We start from the raw sequence: 26,388 nt of genomic DNA, 5'->3' as shown, positions 1-26,388 counted from the left end.
TTTGCCTAAGGAGTGTGGCCTTCTTCATGCTGCTTAAGGCACAACTCCTTAATGTTGCTCAGCTCCCTCCCGCTTACTATAGCTCTTTCTAGGTGGGTGCCATTAGCTTCACCGTGCTTCCACTCCCTTCTTTCCCCACCGTTCCCAAATTTCTTCAACCTTGTACCCAAGAAACAGCCATGCATTGAGTAGGGCACACAGTCTGTTCATCTCTGACCGTCTGGGGAAGACAGTGCCCAAAGCCAAAATAGCAGCTCAACATGCTCTCCAGTGCAAGCTGGGCTGGGGACTGGAGACAGTCGGTACAAGGCTGGAAGCTTGTGTATTTTTGTTATGGGTTGTTGAACAAACCACACAGTTTTACCCTACAGGGTGTCATAAATAAGCAATGAAAAAGCAGAGAAGTGAAAAAGAAGAGGATTAGCCTGCAAAAAACATGCAACAAAGTAAATGAATCAGAAGGACTCGGACTGCACTGCGCTGGGCCTGCTCTCTCTGAAGGCAATGCTTTTATAAGGTAGGGGAAGTGATTTAAGAGACTGCAGGTAAACATGGGCTCCCGCGTACTGTTCTGGGGAAAAGTGGCTGAATAAATATGCAAATCCTTCTTATGTGACAGCGAGGATGGTGGAAATGATTATGAAATAGACCTGGGGAAGGCTGATTAATAATTTATCCTCAAATGGAAGTTAATTCTTAACTGAGCAGCGAGGATAATAAGGCTGAAAAATCAATAAGAACATTTACAACTCTGTAAAATGCATTTACAAGTGCAAGAAGATGGGTTGCTCTGTGGCTATGCCTTGAATAAGCAAGGAGAGAAGGAAGGGGGAGCATGCAGCAGTGACTGTACAGCAATGGCCATACCAATAAACCCGGAGAAGGAGAGGGGCACCAGCAGATCTTGGCAGAGCTGACATTGTCCCTGTTAGAAATGATGTCCTCAGTGAGGTCCACTGGATAGCAGAAGGATCACTGTTTGTCTGCCCCATCTTCCCTGGGCAGCTGAGGAGTGGCTGCCCAGATGGCTGTGATACAGGTGAGGAGGTTGGGTCCCCAGAGATGTCCAGGAACCGTGGAGATATGGCACTGAAGGACATGGTAAGTGGGCATGGGGGAATGGGTTGGGGTTGGACTGATGGTCTTTGTTGTCTTTTCCAACCTTAATGATTCTATGATTATCAGCTTGACCCCAGATACTATGATGCTGGCAAGGATATGAGCCCACAAAATGTCAGTAATGGCTTTCAGCCCGTGGTCTGTGGGCTCCTAAGAAGTCCCATAAAAAAGTGAGAGAGAAAAGGCAGCAGGGCTGCAAGAACAAAATTCACATTGCCCCCGGCAAGTTTTCCTTTGCGATTTCCTCTGTAATTAGAGCAGTGACATTTTGGGGGAGCAGAGGGAGGTGAGAAGGCAGTTCCCACCGGGGATGTGCCTGATACCGAGACCCTCCCTGCCTTCGGCAGAGACTCCAGATAATAGATTTGCACAGATTTCCTCTTAGTGCTGCTCATTCCCTCAGGCCCTTTGGCAGAGTGGCTCCAGCCCCCGGATGGCACGGTCTGTCCGAGCCGAATGGTTCGACAGAGGGAACGTGGAGGGAGAAATGTGAGGCTGGAGGGACCCTGATAGAGAGTCTTGCGAGGCAGCTCCCCTCAAACCCTCCCAACAGATGGGTGCCCAACTGCTTGTAAATAATACTGCCAGTGAAAGAGGCTCCATCCTTTCCTGACAGCTTGCTCCTGCATTTGTGTGTGCTTAGAGCTGAAGGAGCTTCCTAACATCCAACTTAAATCATCTCTGCTGCAAATGGAGCCTCTCTCTCCTTGTCCTGTCCCTCTGCTGAATACAGAGAGCAATCCATCTGTGTCCTTGTCTAAAAACCTTATATACAGAAATATTTTTCTCGCTGCCTTCTGGTCCTTTCTTTTTTTTGGGCAAAATAAATGCAATTCCTTCAATTTGCCTCCCAAGGTCAGATTTTCATAGCATTTATCTCTTTTGCAGTGTGATGCCAAGAATGGCACACAGCCCTCTGGATGTCCCACCTGCTACGAGCAAAGCAGAACAGTCAGCCCCAGAGTGCCATTTCGGTCTCTCCTCTCAAAGGGAACCTGGTAGAACTTGATGAGAAACAGCAAAAGGCTGCATGGATGGTCAAAGGGATGCCGTGGCATCTGCACCAAGCAGGAGATGAGATCCTTCAGGCAGTGAAAGACCAGAGACAGGCTGGGTGACGGAGGTGAGTGCTATCGAACTGGGAACTAAGGAATGATTATTTGCTCTTTCTTTCAATACAACAACTGCTGCCAAGTGGGAGCAGCAGGATTAAAAATGGGAAGAGGAATTCTTTGTGCTGTGTACAGCCGAACTGCTGGACTCCTCGCCTTGGTGTATGTGGGTGCTAGCTGCTTAAAGGGGTTCAAAAGAGAGCTCAAAAATGCATGGGTCATTGGGGTGGGAGGAAGGTGACCTGCCTTGCATTTATGTTCATGTCCTTGTATTTAAGGCGGTTTACAGGAAGGTCTAGGAACACTGAGGGTGACATTTCCTGCAGTAGGTGTGCGGATGCTCTGAGGAAGGGTGGTGGCATTATCAGAAGGCCCTTCTAGAGATCAAACAAGACTCCCTCCTCTGAGAGAGGAAGGGTGGGCACAGATGTGGGTTTTCAACACTTGATTTATTTTTACAATCCTCTCTTTTCCCACCTCCCCCTCTGAGGTATCTTGGAAGCCAAGACCGACACCTGCCAGGATGTGAGATGCCCAGACAAAATCAGAATGATCCTCTCCAAAGCTGGGGTGGAGGGGGACCGGCTTCTGGCCTGCTGAGATCAAAGGGCCAGCTGGGGCTGGGGCTGCAGGACCGGGCCATTCCCAGGTGCGGGGACTGTCGAGGTGTCAGTCATGTCCCCCCGCACAAAGTCATACGCAGCCTCTCGGCATATGACTTTGGGGCAGCTGGTGGCAGCCAAGGCTCGGCCCGCACACCTCCTTCCTTGAGAAGCATGACGGAAGGGATTAAGCGGCTTGTAAGGTGACACGGGGTTGATCAGCCCTCAGCAGTGTGGTGGGAGGGGAGGTGCTGCAGTGGCTTTCCATCTCTGCCCTTGGTTTCCTGTTCACTCACTACCCAAGCCCGGAGGCTGATTCCGCTGGAGCTATCGGTGCAGTTCCTATGCCTTTTGCCTGCCTTTACCTCCATGTCTTTCTCCCTCAGGCAGGGCAGGATTGGCCCCTCAGCCTCCTCTTGGTGTCCCAAGCAGTGATGTTCTCAGCAGGATCCCTCCAGGCAGCGCAGAAGATGCAGTCAAACACAGATGCGTATTTTGGACAGAGAAGGCTGCAGATGCCCTCTGCACATCCTTGCCCCCTTCCTGTCTTTGCAAAGCTCCAGCATGGCTCAGAAGAGAATGGGCCGCAGGACAAGCCTCTACTCTGCTTTCATTCCTCTGCTTCTGTCTTGCTGCAGAGACACGGGGGAGCCATGGTTACTCCAAACAGCTCAGCTCACAGAAGCAGCTAAATTACTGTATGCCCCAGCACCAGGGAAAAAGCTTCCGGGGATCTGAGGACAGCTCTGGCCTGATCACAAGAGAGGGAAGTCTGAGTGCAGCTCTATCCTGAGTGTGTGAGCATCGCTGACTTTGTCACCTCTCCCTTTCCTTGGCTTAGTTCCCCCACAGCCATTTCTCATCAGAGTAAGTCGTGCCACACGGAGAGCTTGTTTTGCAAGCGCAGGTGTCTCCAGCATCCCTCTGCCCTCCCATCTCCAGCCGTGCTGCCCTATCTCCCCCCTGTACCCAGGTGCCGTTTCTGGATGCCCACTGCTGCGAGCAGGCATGGGATGGCAGCACATGGGTCTGGCTGGCAGGGCCCTAACAGCCAGAGGGACCAGGATTAGCAGCTGCCACGGGATCCCTGTTGTTCCACATACTCTGCCAGCCCTGTTATCCTCTGCAGCCTTCCCACCCTCCAGCGACGCCCAGAATTTCTGTAACACAGACTCCTCTCATAGGGAGGCACCAGAGGGCAGAGAATAAGGATTCTGCTTGTGGCTGTCAGAAACCTGGATCATCTTTCTCACCCTATTCCCTGTCCCGTGCCACTGTTTCCTGGCTGGAGCACAGATTCACTTATGGGATTAGTCCGTGTGACTGCTTAGGGCTGAGGATGGCCAGATTCTTCCCATCCAATTAGTTTTCATCCTGACAGTCCCTTTGGACTCCAGTGAGGTCAGGCGCTTTGCAACTGAGGAGTGAATCTTCCCTAAGCCTGCAGAGTTTCATGCATGGAAGCAACGCCGTGTGCATTTCTTCCCCGGGAGTGGGTGCAGTGCAGACCTGGCAACATTAGAGGGAGCTTTGGGAAGGGGTCTGAGAAGAGTCGGGAACAATAACTAGATGTAAATTACATTTTGCGAGTTTGTTTAAATAAGGGATCTGGTTTAATCCCATCGACTGCTTGCTTAGTGTACAGCTGAAAATTAGCATCAACAATTTTATGCGTGCTAATAAATTTAAGCCATTACTCTCTCCATCTGCAGCTTCATTCATATAGTTTAAGAATCAAAGCGATTTCCCTGTAAATTTCTAAGGCTTGGTAATTTACTCCAAAGAATGTAAATAGAAAGTGCCTGAAGGCCCAGGGAAACAGTCTTAAAAGCCCTCCCTCCCTCTGCTCCTCCTCTTCCAGCTCATCTCTGGTGAAGGCGGTGCAAGATACCCAACCTGGGGAGCCAAGGTGGGTTATGGGGCCGTGGGACGCTGCCACCTCAGGTTGGCCATGCAGGGCGAGCTGTGCCAGGGCTGCTGGCAGCCCTCTTGGCGTGAGTACGGGGCTGTGCTCTGGGGCGGCTGTGAGGAAATCAATCATCTTTTATTGTTCTTCGCTCCTCGGGTTGGGGTGGAACATTCCTCCTAAAGAGAAACTTGTTATCCTCTCCGGCAGCGTCCCGGCCAAATTCCTGCCATCGGTGGCTATAAATATCCCAGTACATGAGAAGGGCATGTGGGCATGGCTCCCAGGGCAGCCAACAGCCCAACGCTTCCCAGCCATGCCATCAAACCACTGTGAGGGCTTTCCAAATGGCTGGGGAGCTCGTGTCCTCCTCACCTCAAATACCAAGGTGAAAGAGGCAAACTGTGGCAAGAAACCCAGCTGGCCAGGCGCTCCCACTGCAGGGCTTTAGGCTTGGTCCATCCAACTGAGCAAGGACAAAGCTGGGATAAAGATCTCTATCTTAATGTGCTTACGGTATGAAGCTTTGAAACATGGTTGATTAAGATCAGAAAGTCTCTCTATTTTTTTTTTCCTTTTTGAGGGTTTCAACAGTGCCTTATTCCAATAAATACTCTAAAAGTCATAGCAGCCCTGTTGCAAGAATTGTGTGGCCAGGAACCTGCTTATGCTTTTTTGTAGTATGGGAAATATATCTAAACCAGCCCGTAGAAGAGCTTAACTTCAGCAATCAAGAGACAAAATTAATGAAACACTATTTTGCTCAGGTAAGGTGGAATTACTCTCTCTGTTCCACAAGTGACAAATCTGTGGGTTATACAGTGGGTCTGCAACTGAGCCAGAGGGTGTTCAGTGGAAACCAGGGGAGGGATGCTGCACAGACATGGCAAGAAACATCTTTCTAGGAGTAAATCCAGGCTTATATGTGAGAAACGTCTGGCTATGTAAGAACTGAAGCTGTGGGATTTGGACTGGCATCGGGACTACCATTTTTAAAAGCTTGTACAACCCCCAGCACAACAAAGGGCTGATCAGAGCTCTGCGAAATGCAGAAGTTGGCTAAATCCAGAGGGGAGAAGGAAGTCTGAGAGTTCCAGATGTGCAGCACTTAATTAGAAATGTCCATCTTGTTCCCCCTCTTCTTTCACTGATTTCAAACTACCTGCAAAGGAAAGCCCTCAAGGAACACTCAGTGCAGATCAGATTAATTAATTTTGTTTTCATTTCAAGGTTTAAAAGCATCCTACTTTTTCAACGTTGAGACAAGAAGTCATGTCTTGACCAACGCCATACTGCTTCTCATGAGAGCCAAGAGCCATGCCCAAGAGCACCCAGAGGGAATCGTGCTGAGACTGGGGGCTCTGGAAGGCGCAGAAGGATCATCATGGGTCATCATCACCATCATGACCCATGTAATGGATGCAGGACTCTGAACCCAAAGGATGATCACTATAGGAGGACCACCATCAGCCAGTGGATTTCTTTGGAGTCAGATTAAGCAGCTGTTTTGGGATCCAGATGTGATTTACCAGCTGGTTCTACAGAACCAGCCATTGTTGCATGGCTTACACCAGCTGTGAATCCAGCCAGCCAGAGCTGGGACGTCTTCATAAGCCATTGCCTAGTGATCCACACCCATGGTGATCCACACTAGGCAATTAGTCCTTGGTGTCCAGGAGCAAGGAAGGCTTTAGGCTGGCTGTAGAGAAGCTCCCAGAAGCACCTTTTGCTCAAGGTGACTCATGGAGGGGCATCTTCATCCTGGAGACGATGCATGAGACAAGCACCCGCCTGACTGCTTGCAAGACCATGGCAGCAGGTGAGGTGTAGGACTGGGATGACATGAATCTGGCCCAGATGTGCTCCCACCAGGCTGTGGAAGCAGAGCAGCTGCACTGCCTCAGTGTGCGACGTTCTTACCACTTCTAGAGAGAGGAGGCTGAATGAGCTCGGCTTGTTTAGCCCAGCATGACACCCGCTGAGAGGGGATCTGATTGCCATCCATAAATACGTCAACGGGGTTAACAGCAGGGAAGAGCCGCTGAAGCTAAAAGAGGACATTGGCACTGGAGCAAACAAGGCTAAAGCAGAAGGGAAGAAATGTAGGCTGGGAATTAAGCAGCAGGTTCGCAACCATCAGAGCAAAGAGAGGTTGGAACAACCACTGCATTGATTTGGTGTGATCCAAAGTCACTGCTTGTGTAAGGCAGAGCCAGTTCAGACCAAGCAGGGGTTGCTGTGCTGGGTGCAACACAGGCGGTTGTCCCCACCCCTGTTTTGTATCCCACGTGAAGTGAGGAATTGCTGAGGATGGGCACCTCTCATGTATTACTGTTGATGGAGGTGCTGGCTCTGGCATCCCCCTTTCTCCGCCAGGTGTGACAGCTTCTCTGCTGGGATGTGCTCCAGTTCCTGGCCCCAGTGGGTAGCTGGATTTTCAGCCTTCTGCACCATGTTGGATATTAGGAAAAATTCCTTCTCAGAAAGAGTGCTGAGGCATTGGTGCAGGCTGCCCAGGGAGGTGGTGGAGTTGCAATCCCTGGAGGTGTTCAAGAAAAGGGTACGTGTGGCACTGAGTGACATGGTCTAGAGTGGTTGCAGGCATGGGCTGGTAGTTGGATTTGAAGGTCTTAGTGGTCATTCCAGCCTTAATGATCCTATGATTCTGTGATTCTATGATTTTCTGTTCAGCCTGTCCAAGGGAGGACTTGTTGTGTTAGCAGGAGCATCTTGGCATATGTCTTTGAGGCTACCAGAGCTTTCAGGGTCATTTCTCTATGGGTGGTTAGTAGGACAGCTCTGCTCAAAGTCATATTTCTCTTTTCCTCCTTCAGATCTTTGCTGCCTTTGTGTCCCTTCCTCAGACAGACCTCACCTCAAGGATTCAGGCCTCATTCAGCCTGTTACCATGGCTCATTCTGCTGTGTGCATCTTGCCTGGCCCAGTGCAGACCCTTTGCCCCACCCCATGCTCTGGTGTGCAGCTTCCAGTGGCATCAAGAGCAGTTTTTGCTTGGCTGAAGAGCTGCTATGTCTCCCAGGCAGTCGCCAGCAGACCTGGATAGTGAAGATGAATACCTCTGCATTAGATCCTGCAGCCTGATGTGGGTTTGGATGCTGAGGGATGCTGGGGCACCATATGGCATGGGTAAGTTTGGGTGAATCCAGCTGCAACGATGCTATCCCCACATCTCCTAGAGGAAACCCCACTAGAGCAGCAGTGCCTGCTGCTGATGAATGTGCTTTTGTAGAGTGGCAGTTTTGTAGGCCATGTTCTCTTCTGCTCCTTTGGTTCTAAAGCTGGCAATGACCAGCAGAAGGGCAGCCAGTGAGGGACAGCATGGGACAGCCCAAATGCTGAGGATGGGGTCAGATGACCCCAGACCCACAGCTGGCCCTTTGCACCTTAGCAACTGCACGGTTGCACATAGATGTCTCTCCATGCTGATGCTAAAAGCCTGTGGCAGCTCGGGTGGCCCTGGGTTGGATGCGCTCAGCTGTCCCGACTGCGGAGGGCAGCAACATCTGGGGAAGCATGAGGGAATGGCTGCAAATTGATGCCTCCCACCTGCCTCTCATTTGCACCAGGAGCTTGGGTGCATGGTGCTGACAGCGTGTGATGGGTCGGGGCTGTGGGCAGCCAGCTGGAGCCCAGGCAGAGCAAACAACAGGGCTCAGCCATCAGCTGGGTTTCATGCAAGGAGCCTGGTCTGCTTCCACTTCCACCTGGCCTGAAGTGTCTATGGGAGATGTGGGTGGCTATCGGGGTGCCTGGGGATTTGGAGTTCCCCGGTTCCTTTTTTTCCTTTACATCCAAATGCTGCAGCGTTTTGTGAGGAATTGAATTTAGTTCTGTTGTTCTTTGAGTCTGTGCCCTGGAATTCCCTCACTCCCAGTACCTCCTCCCTCCAGCACGTGCTTGGGAAACTGCTGGGAAGCAAAGCCCCTCTGACACTCAGCTAATCCTCTCTGCCTCACCCCTCCTGCTGTGCCCTGAGCTGATACCTCTCCCTCTGGGTGAACAGATCTTAACCCAGCGACCATCTTCATAGAGCAAAACCCACCTGCAGCACCAATGCCACCTTCCAACCACCTCATCCCAAAGCATCACACTCCCACTGCCTTGGGACAAGCGCCCAGCAGTGCTGTCCATGGCAAACACCATCACAGCAGCTATGGGAACTATGGGAACCCCGGCCCCCATCCCATCCTACCCTCCTAGCACAACGTAAGTGTTGAAATATGGCTCTTTTTCACTTCCAGTTATGAGAGGTGGGTTTCCTGCATCGATCTGTCTCTCTCATACACATTCATAACATTCAAATTTATAATGTAATCTTACTCGCCGTTCCATATTTATGAGAAGTTTTGATGGGTGTTTCTTTATGTGATAATATCAAGCAGAATGCTAACCCATTGCCTCAAACCACTGTAAAGTCGTTTTCTTACATAATTGACACCAGCATATTCTTTCATTATACAAGATTTAGCATGCATCTGCTCCACCATTGCACGGCAATAGATGACTTTTTCCAGAGCCTCCTATTATCAATTCAAATTAGCCCCATTTCCCGAAGCTACTGTATGGATTTTACAGTTGACAGTAAGGGAAAAACACAGGAGCATAATGACTCTATTAAATTATTCAGGCCTAGTTAAACCCAGTTCGGTCTGAACTGGAGAGCAAGGAGACAGGGAAGTGGGGGGAGAAAGGGGAAGAAAGCCCTAAACTCCACACAACCCATTGGTTATAAAATGCAGCCATCTTTACTGTGAGTTATAGTGTGAATCACCTGCAAGAGGCCAGGAAGTCCTTAATCAAAGAGAAAAGTCTGTCGTATCACAGCACATTCGTTTTATTTAAGGTAATTGGGTTCAGCGAGAGGCTAAGAGGAAAAGTTTGGGGAAGAGATGGACGTTTATCACCTTTTATCTTCTCCAAATGTTGTTCCTGCTTGGTTTTCTTTTAAAACCATCCCGCAGGGCTTCTGCTTCTGTTAGTCCCATGTCACTGCTGGTCCTTCTGCAGGAAGGAGTGGTTGGGTTCCTTCTGCAAGGGAAACTAAGGCACTTAGGACATGGTTTGGTGGCCATGGCTTGGTTTGACAAGATGATCTTTGTGGTCTTCTCCAACCCTAACAATTTTATGATCCTATGATACCATGAAGCTCTACAAATGGAAAACTCAGCCCCGGGCATTAGTGGTGCTCCCACTACTTTGCCCCGGTTACCAACCTGTCCCAGTGCCTGCCCATGTCCTACAGTCGAACACAGGGAACGGTTTGCAGCTTGTCCAGCTGTGGGTTTCTTTGCCCTTTAACCAACAGCACCAACCCCACAGCACTCTGTTTCCATCCCTGCTGTAGCCTGAAGACTTTCATGAGCAAAGCCTTGCACTAGCCCATGCTCACGGAGAAATGGGTGAGCAGTGGAACAAAACAGGAGCGATTCAGAGCCTGTTGTTTTCTTTTTGGGGAGGATGGAGGCAGAAAAACAGCTGGAAAGGAGACAAAGGTCTGAAGGAGCTTTGTAGGATGTGCTGGCTTGAGCTCAAAAGACGCACCAATAGGCTTCTCCCAGCTGCTGGATGTGCTCGCCCAGGTTGAAAGCACTGAGCCCTGCCCACACAGCACACTTGTTGCCTGACAGATTGATGTAGTGCAGCGTGTTCTCTCTCTGCTGGTGGCTTTATCTCACACGTTGGCTGCGAGGTCTCTTATGGAGTGAAGATCGTCCTTCAGATCTAAGGGCCTTGCACTGACTTCCCCCATGGGGTTAGGCAGGTCAATTGAGCCCCAGACTATGGACTGCAGGTTTGTGGTGCCTTGAAATGTCTGGGGCATATGAGAGCAAGGTGGGAGCTGGCATCACCCTGGCGAAGGCGATTTGCTGTGCGTTAGAAATGGTAATGGCCTTAAGTGGCACCACGGGAGGTTCAGGTTGGATGTTAGGAAAAACTTATTCTCCAAAAGAGTGGTTGGGCTCTGAAACAGGCTGTCTAGGGAGGTGGTGGAGTCACCATCCGTGGAGGTGTTCAGGAAATGTAGGGATGTGGCGTTTAGGGATATATGTTAGTGGGCATGGTGGGGGTGGGTTGGCAGTTGGATGGATGATCTCAGTGCTCTTTTCCAGCCTTAATGATTCCACAGTTCTATGAAATTAGCCTCTGTGATCACGAGCAAAATGCTGATGGAGAACAACATTACCCTTTATCCCTATGGTGTGCTCAGAGGAGCTTGTAGCATTGCTTGTGTCTCATTTGGGTCTTCCTCTCACACGGGTCTTTCTCCTCTTCTCCTTTTTGTGTTCAGGCTTTCCTCACCCTTGTTTTCCCACCCCTCCAGCAGCCTGTCCTTGGGGGCTCGGAGCAATAGGGCCCAAGAGAGCCTATTCCAGGGGAACTGGGCCCAGTGAGGTGCTGGTTGAATGGGAAAGGAATCCTTTAAAGAAGCAGGGAAGAAATTGGATCGTCACAGGACTGTTAAAGAGCCAGGCTGAGGACCTCTGCCCCAGTTCATATCATCTCTCCTCACTCATCAGATCCTCAAATGTTCTAAAGCCCAACTTATAACACTGGGCAGACCCAAGGAGCCCTTAAGTGGTGGGAGGCACAATGTCCCCAGTCACATGCACGTGCTTCAGCGTGCTTCAGCGGCAGCGTGGGGCTCAGCCCAGCCCACTGAGTGCATGGGTGCCCAGCTCCCGTCACCACCTGCTCTTCCATCCACGCTTCTGCTTTTCAGGGCCTGCCTCGCATCCCCCAGCCCCAGCCTCAGGGCTGAGCTTTTCAGAAAACTTGCGTCGAAGGGCGAAGTCTCCGCATAGTTCAGCAGCAGCTGTTTTGCCTGATTTATTGGCTGTTGCAAGGGCCTGTGCAAATGTAGCAAAGTAGTTTATTATCGCTAGATAGATCCAGTGCCCCCTGCCTGGCAGATGACGGATGACCTGATCCGGCAGCTTATTTAACACCTGTTCTGCTTTAAGCACGTGGGCCCGACCCTTTGAAGTCCTCTGGGAGCGGTGGCGGAGCTCATGTGCTCACAGTCTGAGTGTGTGCCTCAATACTGGCATGGAATGGGGTCCTTGTGGGGCTTGGCTTTGGAAACAGTGAGGGACAGGGTAGGATAGGGGTGCTGGAGTCAGTGATAGAGAAGGGGTGTTCTCGCTGGGGAAATGAGAGCAGCATGACTCCGTCACCCGGCTGCAAAGTGGGCCACCATTTTCCAGCAGTGATGCCTGGTGTTATGACAGCTCTTAATTAAGCTCCCTGTTAATGATCTGGGAAGAAGCTGCTTCATTCCTGAAGCCTGTAGGTGGTAGTAAAGGCAGGAGCACATAGTGAAATGACACCAAAATATTTAGCACCCGGTTTGGTTCCCAGTGGGAGCTGGATGTGGCCCATGGGAACACTGACCTGGGGTTTGAAATAGCAGATGAAGGTCAGCTTGGGAAAACACAGCTGATCAGCAAAGGGAAAAGCAACAGATGGGCCCCATCAGCTCCATTCCAGCTCCCAACCCAAAATACCCAGCAGTGTCTTGGCTTTCTGTGGGGGAAAGAATCCTGATCCACTTTCAACGTGAGTCGCTACCTCCTGCCTTGTGAGCCTAATGGAGAGCAGGCTGGCTATTTTTTTTCAAAGGGAATAAATAGAAGGGGATTTTATCATCTTGTTTTCAGCCCACGTTGGTTCAGGCGGTGTTGGAGTCGGCGCTGTTGGGTGCAGCCATGAGCGGTAGAAGGGAGACGGCCGTTGGAAATGTGCCAGTATAATTTGGGAGCACAGACAGCCCCCAGGCAGCTCTGCCCGTGGTCCAAGTAGAGGCACCAGGGTCATTTTCAGGCCCATGACCCGAAAGCCACCGGCATGATTGGAAGACGTTCAGGAAGAGCAATGAAAACAAGCAGAGGTGCAAAGAGAAAGATTTACAAGGAAAGATTAAAGGAGCTAAGTGCGAGGGCTTAGCCTATTGATGACTCACTGCAGACACGATGATAGCTTGCAAATATCTGCGGGGTATTAGCACCAGGAGCCCGCCCTGGGGGGATGATTGGGTATAATTTAGAGGGACAGGCGGCACAGAAGGGAGGGAAAATAGAGGAGCTTCATGAGAGAGCCAGGAGTATCGGGACACAGAATAGGCCAGGAGCTGGGCTGTGTGCTGGGATGTACATCTCAAGCATGGAGTGAGCACAGGGTGAGCTGCCAGGCTCTGCACACAGCTGGCCCATGTCAGCCCCCCAGCGTGATGGGCTGGCTTGCTGCTGGGGAAAAAAAAGCTGGGCACAAGAGGCAAGCATTCATGGAAACACTGGAAGACTGAGCCAGCGGGCATGGCTGGAAGCTGGGTAAAGCTGTGCCGGACCAGCACTCGTGTGTCAGTCGGGGTGTGCCGTCCAGGTTTTGGATGGCCAACATTGCCTGCTCTGCCTGTGCCCTTCAGGAGCTGTGCAGCTCTCCCACAGCTCCCCAGCACCAGGGGCTCTGCTTGGCTTAGACCCTCTTCCCCATATCCTGAGCTCTCCCCACACCCTGGGCTCCCCCAGCACCCCACCTTTCCTCCCACACCTTCCAGCCCAGCTCTGCACACATGCCATGGCAGGGCTGACCTTTGCCACCTCTGCTCTCTGTCCTTCCCAGACAAAGACTTCCAATCATCCCAACTGGCACAAGCAGGGATCTTTCCATTTTTTTATGATACTGAATACCACTGGCAACAGGCTCTGGGGTCAGTGAGCACCCTTCCAGCCTCTTCACTGCATGTCCCCATGTGTCCTGGTGGCAGCAGGCACAAGGTCACCTCTGGAGACGGGCTGCCACGTGGCGTGGGGGTGTGCCAGCCCCATCAGCTGATGCAAACATCAGGGATCAGTGCCAGGTGAGGATGCAGCTGATTGTGGGGAGGGGACATCTGAGTGGATAGAATGTTGTTTGGAGGGTCCAACCTTGCATTTGGACCCCCAGGGAGCTCTGCCAATGGTGCCCACAGTATAGTTTTCTTAGGAGGGTGGATGGATTTTCCTCTACATCCCTCCTGGGCAGGGAGACCTGGAGATAGGACCTCTTGCTCACAGATAGGCAAACAGGTCTTCCTTGCAAAAGGGTGGATTTATCCCAAATTGCCGTGCATCTGGGCTGGGGGTGGGGACAGGAGGCTGGCAGGGGGCTCTGGTGGTGGTAACAGCTGGGGCCAGGCCTAAACATGATTAATTAACCCTGTAAAAAAAAAAAAAAAAGAGAGACAGAGGGAGACAGAGAGTGATAGAGAGAAAGATAACCCAAGTCACAGGCACACTGAAGATTTATGGGCCCAGGAGGATGAGGAGAGCCGGGATGGAGGAGAAGAAGGAGGGAAGGAGTGCCAAGGAGGTGGATTACAGTTTAATGCCTCTTTGTGCTCAACAATTACATGAAGGAACCATATGATAGTCATGGGATGGGGGTGGAGGTGGGGGGTGGGGTGCAGCTTTGCAGCACTTTTGGGAGGGGGGAGGGGTAATGTGTCCTGAGCACGATGCCACTAGGGGAATGCACGGGTGTGATTTACAGCCGGGGATGAGCTGTGTAACTTCACCGTGCCAGCATGCGGCTGGCAAAGCCTCAACACCATGAGACCCCCAGTGCTGTAGGGTGAGGAGGGGGCTGCATCCACGCCCCTGGCTCTACAGGGCTCAAATGGCTCCCAAGAGGAAAAGAAAGGCAATAGGGTGAGATCAAGACGGTTGTGAGCAGGAGCAGGGTGCTGTGGCGAGGTGCCCGGTGTCCCAGGAGGAAGCCAAGATTGAAAGTGAGAGGGAACCGGAGCCGGGACAGGTGACCCAGTTTGGGTGAAACAGGAACCGGCTGGCACCTCCTCCCAAAGACATCCTGGCCATGCTCGGCCCCCCTCAACTCACCATAATTTATGAAGCAGAGGGTACCTAATCCCAAACAGCCCTTTCACATCTCAGTTTGAGAGCTGTCCCGTACCCACTGGAGCTGTGACACGGCACTGACATTTTCCTTCTGCCTCTCTGTGTTGCATACAACCGCCAATGGCTTCACTTCTTTTCTTCCTACAATGAGCGGCTGGGTGCAAGCTGCCCTCTCTTCCTCCCCAAACCAGCTCTCAAAGCCAGATTTTGTGTCAGGCTTTCCAAAAGCCAGAACAAGCCTCTAGTTGTCAAAAAAATGAAACCAAGAACCAAATTGCACATGATGGCTTTGCAGAACCGTGAATAAATAACAGGCAGATTCCTACCAAAGTGAAGAGTTTCTGCACAACAACTCAGTTTGCTTTAAGTTTTGTGCAAGATGCCACACAACTCCCCCATTGTGGGTGCCCTGGAGGTGCCCAAGGATAGGCTGGATGGGGCCCTGATCTGGTGGGGGGCAGCCAACCCACTGCAGAACTGGATGATCTAAAAAGTCACTTCCAACCCAGCCATTTTGTGCTTCTATGATCCCATGAGATAGGGGCTGCTCAACCTCTTCCATTTCCTCAAGTGCTCATATGTTCATCCCTGTTCTGGGTGCAGAAATCAGTGCGAGGGTCTCGGTAGCTGATCTGCCTCCATGAGTTGTCAGAAAGAGGGAGAACTGTGGAATAAGGAAATGTTGGGAGTGTTTGGTTTCACTGCAGCAGATGGGAAAGGAAATTAATATGAGGAATTTGGGAATGTACACCGGAACCTTGCCTGGACCCACCACCCATCTGGGCTGCCCTACATCCATCCCTCTTTCCATGGATCTCCCCTGAATGCCCATTCATCTGCGTGTCCTCCCCTTCCTGCTCGCGGTAATCGTTGGCACTGGGTGCTGTGCAGAGCAATCCAGCTGCAGGACACAGCATCTGTTGGTACCGGCGTTCTCCCAGTGCACCTCTCTCTTTGCTTTCTCTTTCCCCTGCACAGCTCATGTCGGTCTGTAGACTACACAACGCCACTGGAGGCTAAGCCAGATGCTTTTCCAGGCAGGAAAAGCTGCGCTTCCAGGAACCTCATAGGGAAAAGAAATGGCTTAATGCTCAAATACCTCCCCACCATGTCGACACCTTCCTCCCCCCGACCCGGTGCGTTGCAGCGAGCAGCAGGGGACCCCAGGGAGCTCTGCTCCAGCTGCACGCTCATCAGCCAGACGGGGAGCGCTCCGCGGTGCCTCACCACTGACGCTCACTGCGGTTAATCACACATCTGTGGGCTCCAACGGGCTCAGCCGGCGCGGGGAGGGACGCGCCAGGTAGCAGCAGGTGACAGAAGTTGCTGATTCTGGTTAAAGTGTGAAAAACGGATGAGGGAAGGAAGGGAGGGAGGCAGTGTTCTGGGAAGAGGGAAGTATCTTCTTGTGTGTGTATATGTGGATATGCAGACCTTCATCCCTCCTTGGTCACTGCAGAGTGCTCACACCTCCTGGTCCACCTGGAGGTTGCAGGAGCAACGAAGGTGAGTGGTGTCTTAAGCTCAGGGCTGGGAAATGAGGCGTTTGGAGCTTCTGCTGTCAGCCGTGGCGGAACTGAATGGCACAAAGGTGGCACAAGGTCCCAGGTTGCCCTCCTCCCACCCCAGCCATGCTGTGCCGCAGGGCAGAGGACAGGTGGGGGCTGAGGCAGGCTCTGCTCTGCAGCATGGCACAGCCCAGGGCCACATTTGACTCTCTCAGCAGGAGGGAGGCGGGTGAGGTAACGGCTGCTCTTTGGGAGCGTGAGCATCCATCTGGCATGCTGAGGGCGCAGGGGGTTGGCACCCAGGACCTGGCGCTGCCACCACGTGTCTATGGAAGCGCCAAGACTGAGCTCTGCCTGGGAAGGAAAGCTTGTCCTTGCTGCTGACCTTGGGGCTGAGCCATTCCTGCGGAGCACGCAGCATCCCCAGGCACTCAGCACTCTTGGAGCACACAGCATCCCTGGAACATACAGCACTGCGGGACGTGGTGCGTCCCTGGAACACACAGCATCCTCAGAGATAGAGAATCGCTGGAGCACTCAGCATCCCTGGAGCACACAGCATCCCTGTACATGCAGCATCCCAAAGTCCCTCTGCCCTGCTGCAGCTTTCCACACAGGAGAAATGCAACAGCAAGACATGAGGCATGGGGCTGAGCAGCCACGGAGAAGGCGTTCCAATGGGAGCAGAGCACAGTTGGTAGCTCTCTGTAAACCCTACCAAAACTCAGCGGGGAACTGAAGAGTATTTATCCTTTTCCTCTGCTCTTCCCCACCTCTCCAGTGACTCACCCTCACTTTTCCTTTGCAACACTGGTCATTTTTATTTCTCTCTGCTGTGGTTTGATAAACAGACCTCAGCCTTCACGGAGACTGAATCCTTGTTATTCTCCTCAATGGACCCCACAAACAGGAGATGACTGCACCCCGTGGGTGCCAGCGCACCCTGCAGACATGGGAGCTCGCTGCAAGGTGTGTCCTTGGGAGAAGGCAGCAGGGATGCTGAAATAACCTCTGTGTTAGTGCTGACAGATGCACAGTTAATGGTCTGTCTTCTTAATGGGTGTCACTTTTGGATCTAAAAACCCAAACTGGTGAACAGAAATCCCCTTGTGCTGAAGTAACCAGGCATGAGTGCCAATCCTGGCAGAGGATGAGGTTTGTGCTTGGAGCTTTAGGAGCCCTTGGAGCACCACCCTTTTCTGAAGGTGTATTTATACCATCGGGGCTTACCTGCAGCCCCACAACCTCTCTGCCCAAGCGTGGAGGGTCCAAGGCTACTCCTCCCCACATGAATTCTTTGGGCAGGGATGGAGAGAGCCGGATGATGACATGATGCGCAAGCATGGACAGGATGCTCTGCTTCCAGCATCACTCACTCCCTCCCCCCAAAAATGGGATGGAGGCTGGGTTTCCCCCAGCAGCACCAAAAAGCAGCGCTGTGGGGCTGACTCACACCCACCCCCGGCTACCACATCTCCCACGCCGCTGCTCCCAGCTTCTCCCTACTGAAGAATTATGTAGCATGAAGAAGCAGGCTCCACCATCTTGAACTGGCAGTGAACTTTGCTTTCTACATATAAATACAGATAGCAATCACACCCCAATCAGCACACAAGCTTCAGGGCATCATCACAGCAACTCTAACTTTCCCATTACGATAATGTGATTTTCACTCAGTCTATAATATCACCAGCCATGAATAAAACAACTGGCTTTTCCTCTCTCTTCCCCCTCCCTGCCTCTCTCCTTCTCTCTCCCCCTCTCTCAGCTCACAGTCTTTGCATACTAATGCTGGCTGAGCATGGCTTCATGGTGCGATCCATGATGGATTTGGGAGCCCAGCCCCTGGGTGGATCCCTGTTCCCCATGCACGTGCCTTCAGCCCTCTTTCAGCATCCTGGGTGCATGTATCCTGGCTGGCAACTGCCTTCTTGCCCCTTCTGCATCACATACCCAGAGCAGGTCCCAGCAAATGCCCCGTGCCCATTGTGTAAGTGTTGGTACCATGCTGAATGAGGATGACATGGAAGGGAGCGATCCCATATGTGGGAATGCAAACAACGTACATTAATTTGACTTTATTTCTCATTTTTGTCCAAGCCCACAGTAAGCCAGGAGCAGGTTTTTGCTTTGCAGAACACACTGTTGTGATCCAGCCAAACTGGATGTTCTCACATCTTCCCCCCACGTGGCCTCTGCTGACAAAGTTTTGGGTAGAAGTCTTTCACGTGAGGACACCAATGGCTTTGGAGAACTGAGATTGTCCAGCCCCAGACTCCCTGCTGGAGCTGAGCGCTGCTCCTTTAACTCTCTTGGTGAAGGCTGTTATCTCAGGGTGAGTAATTAATTCTCCTGAACATCAGCAGCTGGCCCTGGGTGGGAGCTGCGCTGGGGAGAACAGGCAGAGCAGAGGATTGGGTTATAGGATGCAAGAACACCTGTTCCTGCCTCTCGCTTTCTCCCTAAAACCTATAAAGTGGGAAAGGGAGGAGGCAGCTGCCTGGGCTCCCTGCTCCAGGGCTATGTGTGGATGGATGGAGCTTTTGCAGGCTGAAGGGATGCATCAAGTGCTGGGAGTGGCAGAGGGGAGGTTAGGGCTTCCCTTTCCCTGCAGCTCAGCCTTCTTCTGTGCTTCACTGTGCCTGCAGGAGCAGAGCTGCTGGCTTCATTTGCTGCAGTGCGGTTGCAGTTGCCCCGGGCTCTTCTTGCTCGGGGGCTAGAGATGGTTCCCTTGCCTTTCCCCTTGTAAATAGAGAGCAGAGGCACTCCAAAAGCTGGCAGCACTCTGCCCGCTGATCCCTCCGTGGAGCTCTCCTTGCACAGCAGGGGATGTGTGCCCTGATGGGTGACAGAGGTATCTGAAATGGATGGGGCTGCGTTGGAGGTACCTGCCGGCAGGGCTACCTGGGAGACGCTCCTATCTGTCATCTGATTTATCCAGGTTAAAAGGCTGCAATCAGTCACCAAGGTAGATTCATTCCCCAGTAAATAGTGCCCGGGGGCTTCCAGGACCTATTTTACTGCTAAGCACTCTCTTTCCAATGCTTGAATACCTCTGTTCCCAGTGGAGCCGTTGCTGGCTGATATATATATGATATGGGGAGTCCTGGTGACTTTTTTATTCTTGCTCTGCACAGCTCCTGGCCTCGTCTCGGCTGCGGTGGGCTGCACGATGGATGATGTGTTTGAGGCTTTCCATGTCTGGGGGCAGATTGGGGCGAGATGGCGCCGGGAGACCTGCGTGGTGGAGCCTGGTGCTGGGACAGCGAGGGAGGACAGGTTTGAGGGGAGCGATGCTGCGGGGTGGCTCGAGGTGGGCTCCAACCCAGGACCCCTTTTCTCCCACATCCCCTTCAGGCTCTCGTCCTGCAACCGTTTCAGTCTGACTGCTTTTCTTCTTTTACCTTTCTCTGACACATCCCCGTTGTAGTTCATCATCCCAAATCAGTTTGTTCGCTTCCTCCCCCTCTTCCCCATCCCTTCCCACTCCTCCTCCCCCTAATTAGATTCAGAGTGAAGGGCTAATGGAGTATTACTGCAAAGGACTAGGCAAGCTTCCCAAAGTGCTTACCTAAGGGGAGAGTGCTTGGACTAATAGATGTGCATTAAGGCTCTGCATCCTCGTGGTCCTGAGAGCTACAGGAGGGGCTGGGAACACATAGCTGAGCTCTAGATCTCAGTACTGCCAGATCTGAATATTTTCAGCTCTGTCCAGGTTTCCTGCTGGAGCATCCCATAGTTGGGCCATTACTGCTCTCAGATGTACCCATCTTGGGATGGTTTCCCAATTTAGCTTGCCCTTTGGCAAGTTATTCCCAGGAGGTGGGAAGTGGTACTTTCTCAGCTGTACTGGTACTTTCCTGCTTCTGGGGTTAGGAGACTTTTTCCCCATGCTTTGTGCAGCATCTAGCACAACAGGGCTCCTTTGGTCCCTTGGTGATGCTCTACAGGGAATAGCCTGCACCAGCACTTTGAGCATTGTCACCCAAAGGTGCCATGGGATCTGTGCTGGTGGGACAGAGCACTTCAGCAGCTGTTCACCTGTTTTCATTTCAGAAGCACTGAGAGCTTTATTTTTCTCTGCTGGTGCTGTAGGTTTAAAGCCTCCTTTGTATGTTTCAGGGTGCATAGAGGCTGGAGCAATGGAGAATGTTAGGGACGAGTGCAGGGCTGATGGGCAGTGAGGATCAATAGGTCTTTGTCGCCTGCAGTTTTGCTCTTGAACCTGTACTCGGGTGCAGAATGGATTAGAGCAACCAGGCAGCCCACCACTAACACTGACTGCAACCTCCAACTGTTGTGTGCCTCAACATCTCGACCGTTGGAGGGCACTGCTCTGATGCTCCCTGTAAATGGATTGCTGCTGGGAGGAACTAGGAGCCAAAAAAGGTGAGTGGTTTCATATGTCATAGGCTGCCTGGGTTTGGAGATGAGTGTTTGCTGGTTAAGGGGATGGTGGCACCTGAATGTGGGGCAGAGGTAGAAAAGGAATCTTGGGGGGTTGCAAAACCTGTGGGGGGGGGGGGGGGGGGGGGGAATGGTGGAGAGGAGATAAATGAAGGGGAATCAGTGGGGCTGTTCTGGCCGCAGCACTCAGCCTGGGGGAAGGAGGGCTTTCCAGAAGCTGGGCTTGAAAAAGCCGTGCTGTGGTGCCTATGAAACATGGTGGGCAGGCTCAGGCTACCCCAACAGCAGTGTCTGGAGGTGACAACAGGAGACAACTGATGGTACGTTTCCAAGACTCCTGTTTTTGTCAGAGGCACTGAGAAGCAGTCCTTGCTGCACACATAGCATGTGCACGCATCCAACCCCACAGCTGTGCTCTGCTTGTGCTCTCCAGGTGTTCCCAATGATCTCTGCTGCTTGTCTGGAGCCTTTCTTCTGGTCCCTGTGACCTCCTGGCAATGTCGCCTTAGGTGAGTGCTGGCTGCTTGGAGGTTTGCGTGTTCCTGGCTTTGTTCCCTAGTTAGAATCAGAGCCATTTGAGTTGGAAGGAACCTTTCCAGTGGACAAAGACACCTACAGCTTGATCAGCATGCTCGGAGCCCTGTCCAGCCTGACCTTGAGTGTTTCTGGGCATGGGGCACAGCCATAGGAGTAGTTCTGTAACGGGAGGTGTAGGGATGGGTTCAGCCAATCCATGTTTATCTCGGTGCCAGTAGGAGCAATGCTGGAGCTCCTGAGCCCTGGACACGGAGAGGGGTCACTCCATGGTGCTCCCATCAGGGAGGAAGGATGCCTTCCCACACCCTGGCAAACCCCTAGTGAAAGACAATCAGGCTCGCTGTCACCGAGCTAATTCCGATGGCATAAAAGCAGTAATGAAATTCACGGCAGGATTAGCCTCTCCATCCAATGGGCCGGCGCCGTGGTGACATATCGTGCTTCTTGCCCGAATGTAACACACCATCTAATTTACGTCGTGTAGCGAGCGGGAATGAAATGTTCATAAAGAATTGCTGAATCTTGTCACCTTAACTGCGGCCCCGGGCTCTGAGGCATCTGTCAGGGAGAGGAGAGCAGAGAAGGAGGCTCCTGCCTTGCAAAGCTGCGACCAGGGCTTTGGGAGCGGTGCGATGGCTGCATCAATCTTCTGGGGCTGAGTGGTGGAGGCAGGCACGTAGGGATGGATGGGGCTGTGTGTGTATGGAGTGGGGATGGGGAAGGGGCCGCTGGGATTTCCCCCCTGCCCTGCAACCGCATACCTCGGATGCACTGAGGTGGGAGATGGGGGACAGTATCCCCAGAGATGCATGTGCTTGGAGGTCCTTGTCCCCATGCTGGGTCCCCCATAATTTGTCCATCCTGGGAAGCGGGTGCACGAGCATCCCTTCTGCTGCAGCACAGCAGCCCCCCTGCTCCCCTCCCCAGATGTTTATTTGCAGTTAATTTTCATGGATCCTAATAGCTCAGATCCTGCTAGGGGGGAATCGTGCTGTCTCTTCAGTCAGAAAGTTTGTAGAAAAAAATAGCCCTTTCCTGTTGTGTTTGGAGTAATAGTGTCTTGGTGTCCGGAGGGGAGTTGGCAGGGAAACAGGGAAGTTTATTAAGAGGAATAGATTGAATTCCACTGGGTTTAATTGGAAGTGCTTGAGCAAGCAGAGGAAAGAGTCCAGTCCAGCCCCCCCAAACAGCCATGCTCTCTGGAGGCTGAATGGAACTGTGGGAGCTGGATGCAGCCTGGGGAGCATCTCATAGCTCCATCATCCCCTTCTCTGCTGGTTTGCTTTCTTGGGGGTCCTGTGTGCACCCCAGCCTCCATCAGCAGGTGGGATCCCACCTGGGTTCTGGAAGTTCTGAGTCGGTAGCAATATGCCTCTGAAGTGGTGGGGTAAGGGGGCACTTAGGGCTGTTTTACTCTGGAGGTTGGATCAGACAGGTATGTGCAAGTAGGACTGGGGTCCTTTCCCTCCAGTGCTGACCCATTCCTTCTTAATGAAAGCATAGGTGGTGTCATTGGGCAGGGATGGGGTGCAGTTGCGTAGTGTGCACCTGGAATGCATGTGGGGATAATCTAAACCTGAGATGCCTTTCCCCATTTAAAAGGAAATGAGGAGTGAATCCACTTTTGGATGCCTATTCTCATGGATGAACCCATGCTTTCGCCTTGAACTGGGATGGGTGCATGGGATGAAGTGCAGAACGTTTGTGCCTCCCCAGCACTGATACGGGCACACAAGGAAACATGGAAATGAGCCCTCGCGGCTACGAAACCAACCAAAACGGTGCCAAAACATCCCCCAGAGAGGTGGTCCCTGGAGATACCTCAAGGTCAGACTGGATGGGGCTCTGAGCATCTGATGGAGCTGTAGGTGACCCTGTTCGTTGCCAGAGGGTTGGACCAGATGGCTTTTAAGGGTCCCTTGCAACTGTAACGGTAATACGATATCAATCCCTTCCTTGTGTACCCTGCTATCCCATGTGGACTGGAAAACTTCTTTACCACTGTGAGCAAGCAGTATTTGGGAGCTCACTGTGATGTTTGTTTCACCTTGAATTCAGCCAGAAAACAAAATTCAAATTAAAGAGCAATAAATAATTTATTACTTTATTTACTTTAATTCAAAACATTGCTTCCCCTCCAATCAAGATGTATTACTTCAAATTAAATGTTTCATTAAATCTGAAATTAAACTTTTGGAGGCTGGGGAAAGGATGACTTTTTAATTTGGCCAAAACCATGAAAACTGCCTTTTCCCATTGCTTTAATTACTCTGGACCAAAAGCGACAGGAATTGTGCAAAGCGCAGTTGTGTTTCTGCTCCCACCCCTTGAGGACCAGTGGGTTTGTCTTTCTGGGCTCTCCCAGCATAGCATAAGACTGCAGAATTGCAGCTGCAAATCTGGAGAGAGCATGTCTCCAATCCAACTCAAACCTTGCAGGCTGCATCCTTCCTTTGTGCTGCGTCACTGCTGTCACTATGTCCTTTGCTACAGTTCACCAAGTTGGTTAGCACAGCGTGAGAAGATTACTTGGGATATTTGATGGTGTCCAATGGAAGGAGAATGCTTCATAGCATCTACTGTGGGCTGCTTTGAAGAGGGCTGGTGGGAGCCTGGGAAGAGGAAAGGCTGAGCTCTATGCTTTCCACTGGCTATGGAAGGATTACCAGCAGGGGAATCCTCTCCTGTGAGAGTCATGTTGCCTTAGGAGAGGTTTCCCTCTTGGGGATCTCTTAAAGAGCTCCAAGTTTGCTTTTTCAAATGGCTTCAGGTAGAGAATGGCAAGGATGTTCCCCATGATGAAGACACCATGTGAGAGCTGGAAGCTGGGTCTATGTGTTGGTTGCATCCCCTCTCACTTAAGGAGGTGAATGATGGTAGAGATGCAACCCCTGAACCCTGTGAGTCAGTGATTTGGGTCATATGGGACCTGCTGAGCCCCTCATCAGTGCACAGTGGCTTTTGGACCTGTGGATTGTAATGCCGCCGCCTAGAACTATGAGGCACGAGGAAAGCAATGATCATGGGCATTTGCCAGGCTAACTCTTATGTGCTTACTGAGAAAGTCAAGAGTATTTACAGGAGATCTTGCTGTCTGTAACTTAAAGCTTTAGCGAAACAAATTGGAATTGCCTTCTGGAGGCCATTGTTATAAATTACAGCCCCGACATCTGTCCACATCTGCAACGTCTAGACAATGTGGCTGGAGGGGCTGCAGGTGGGAGGGGCGTGGGGCTGTGCTGGGCACCCCATAGCATTGCCCTCAGCCTTCAGACATGGCTGGGTTTGCTCCAGCCCAACCAAGGGGCACATCCCTGCTCCTGCTTTCCCCTGCAGCCTGCGTGTTGACACCAGCAACAAATCTGGCCTTCGGATGCCTCGACTGCTGTTGCCTTATTTATAGCCTGGTGGAGGATATGAGGGTGCCTCCAGGCAGCCTTCTTCTGTCTTCTCTGCGCCCCTGTGCAGTGCTTGCAGTAAGAGGCTGGGTCCGTCAGCTGAGCGATTGTATTTTTTTTCTTTTTACAGTTCCTAGCGCCAACCTTCTCATTTATATGTAAAGTAGCCATTAGTCATAGCTCTGTTCCCTCACACTGCCTGATGTACAATCACATTTTGCAGTGGATGAATCTTTCCACACAGCTGCTCTGCTATGAATAATCCGTTGCTGGGCCCATAAATCAGAAAAAAATCATGCACCTCCTTTGCCTGATCCTTACACAAAGTCATATATTTTACATGAGGACAAGCTAAATATTCATGAGGCTTTAAAAGGCTTTTCTGGCTGTGAGGTACTTGTTGGGGTTGGTTTTGTTCTTTTGGGTCAGGTTTGGTGGTTTGTGGGTTTTTTTTTAATCCCTGTAAGAATAAATCTTTTTCCCCCTTTCCCCACCATCCAGGCAGTGATGCTGAGCCCATGATCCCATGATGATGCTCTCGCCTTCACCACGGGCCAGGTGACCTCATCAACACTGCTGTCCCAAGGACAGACTGCCAGAAGATGCTGCAGGCACTGGAGGATGCATCCCTAGAGGAGCAGGAGCCCTCCAGGTCCATGCTCAGGGCTCCAGGTTGGCACCCCATGGTGGGGCCAGGAGGCCCTGGTGCTGTAAAGATGTATAGCTTTTCACCTGGCTCCTGTGTAATTAGCAGCTGCCCATTGCTGGGAAGGACTGGGCTCATCCTTCCCTGCCCTGGAGAGCGGTACCTGCTTACCCTCGTGGCAGCTCTGCTGTTTGTCTAGGGGCAAGGAGAGTCAGTCTGGCTCAGCAGCCAAGAGCTGCTTCATTGGTATGTCCTGATTATCGTTCTTCTGCCACGATAGCAAATAAAATAGTGAACAAATGAGCATCAGAGCGGGCAGAGGATGAGAAGCACGTGACTGGGCAGAGAGAGGAGATGCAAGTGATGGGTATTGCCTTGTTCCAGCCATGTAGTGAACATAAATCATACCACACGATCTTGGGCTCTCTTCTCTCCCGCTTGCACGAATGACTGCCTGTCTTCTTTATTTCCAGGCTGCAGGGAGGCAACCTGGCCCTAAGTCTCCCAGGCACTGTCCCAACTAGTCCCTGCACAAAGCACACAGACATCATGGATGGGATGCAATGGAGAAGTTGAGCAGAACTAGAGGGACACCCAGCTGTGCTACTTTCTAGGTATGGGCAGTCCTGCCTGCTCTCAGCAGCTTTTTCCCTGCTGGGTGCTGCCTGTGTGCTCAGTGCTGTGCAACACTGGTTGCTGCAGCACAAAAGGAACAAGAGGTCTGGTGCTCTCCTCTCTTTTTTTCTTCCCTTCTTTTTTTGCTGTGACTTGGAAAGAACAAAGTCAAGAGACTGCCAAAGCAGAGGAAAACAAGGCCAAGCACACACAGATGGTGAGCCCACAAATTTAATTTAAAATCATCCTTTATTATTCAAAATATTAAAATTCAGGCAAAAATGCCCAGAGGATCTACACTGATTAAAGTTCCCTAAAGTTTCATGGCCAAATCTTACTGCTTCCTCCAAGGGTCACTGGGACAAGAAGTGGAAACCCCTCTGGAGTGCAGACAGAGGCAAGGCTCTACCTGCTGTACATCGTTTACCCAAACAGTTACTTACTGACCCAATCAGCTTCACTTAAAGCAAAGCACCAGCTGTTCCTTACCCAATTAATGATTGCCACAGCAAATTAACATGGCGTTACACCAGGCGTGGATGTGGTCCGCAGAGCCTGGAATGCACAGAGCAATATGCTAGTGCAAAAATAATCACAGTAATATCTTTACCGTTAGGTAGCATC

At 51.6% G+C, this 26,388-nt stretch overlaps 2 long non-coding RNA genes across 3 annotated transcripts; both read left to right on the top strand.

Moving 5' to 3' along the window:
- The first annotated feature begins 1,760 nt into the window (after positions 1-1,760).
- On the top strand, positions 1,761-14,167 carry LOC124418070. Its single transcript, XR_006939638.1, has 3 exons — positions 1,761-2,242; positions 3,220-12,317; positions 12,419-14,167. It is a non-coding gene; the product is annotated as an uncharacterized LOC124418070 (long non-coding RNA).
- An 88-nt stretch (positions 14,168-14,255) lies between these two features.
- Positions 14,256-26,045, top strand: LOC107053713. Of its 2 annotated transcripts, XR_006939603.1 has the most exons (5): positions 14,256-18,751; positions 19,299-19,440; positions 20,284-20,550; positions 21,002-21,077; positions 25,005-26,045. It is a non-coding gene; the product is annotated as an uncharacterized LOC107053713 (long non-coding RNA). The 2 variants fall into 2 exon arrangements; XR_005860864.1 differs by having other exon boundaries at positions 14,256-19,440.
- The last annotated feature ends 343 nt before the right edge of the window (positions 26,046-26,388 follow it).

Source organism: Gallus gallus, chromosome 6, assembly GCF_016699485.2.
Source record: "Gallus gallus isolate bGalGal1 chromosome 6, bGalGal1.mat.broiler.GRCg7b, whole genome shotgun sequence".
NCBI lineage: Eukaryota > Metazoa > Chordata > Aves > Galliformes > Phasianidae > Gallus > Gallus gallus.
This window is presented reverse-complemented; position numbering and strand designations above follow the sequence as displayed.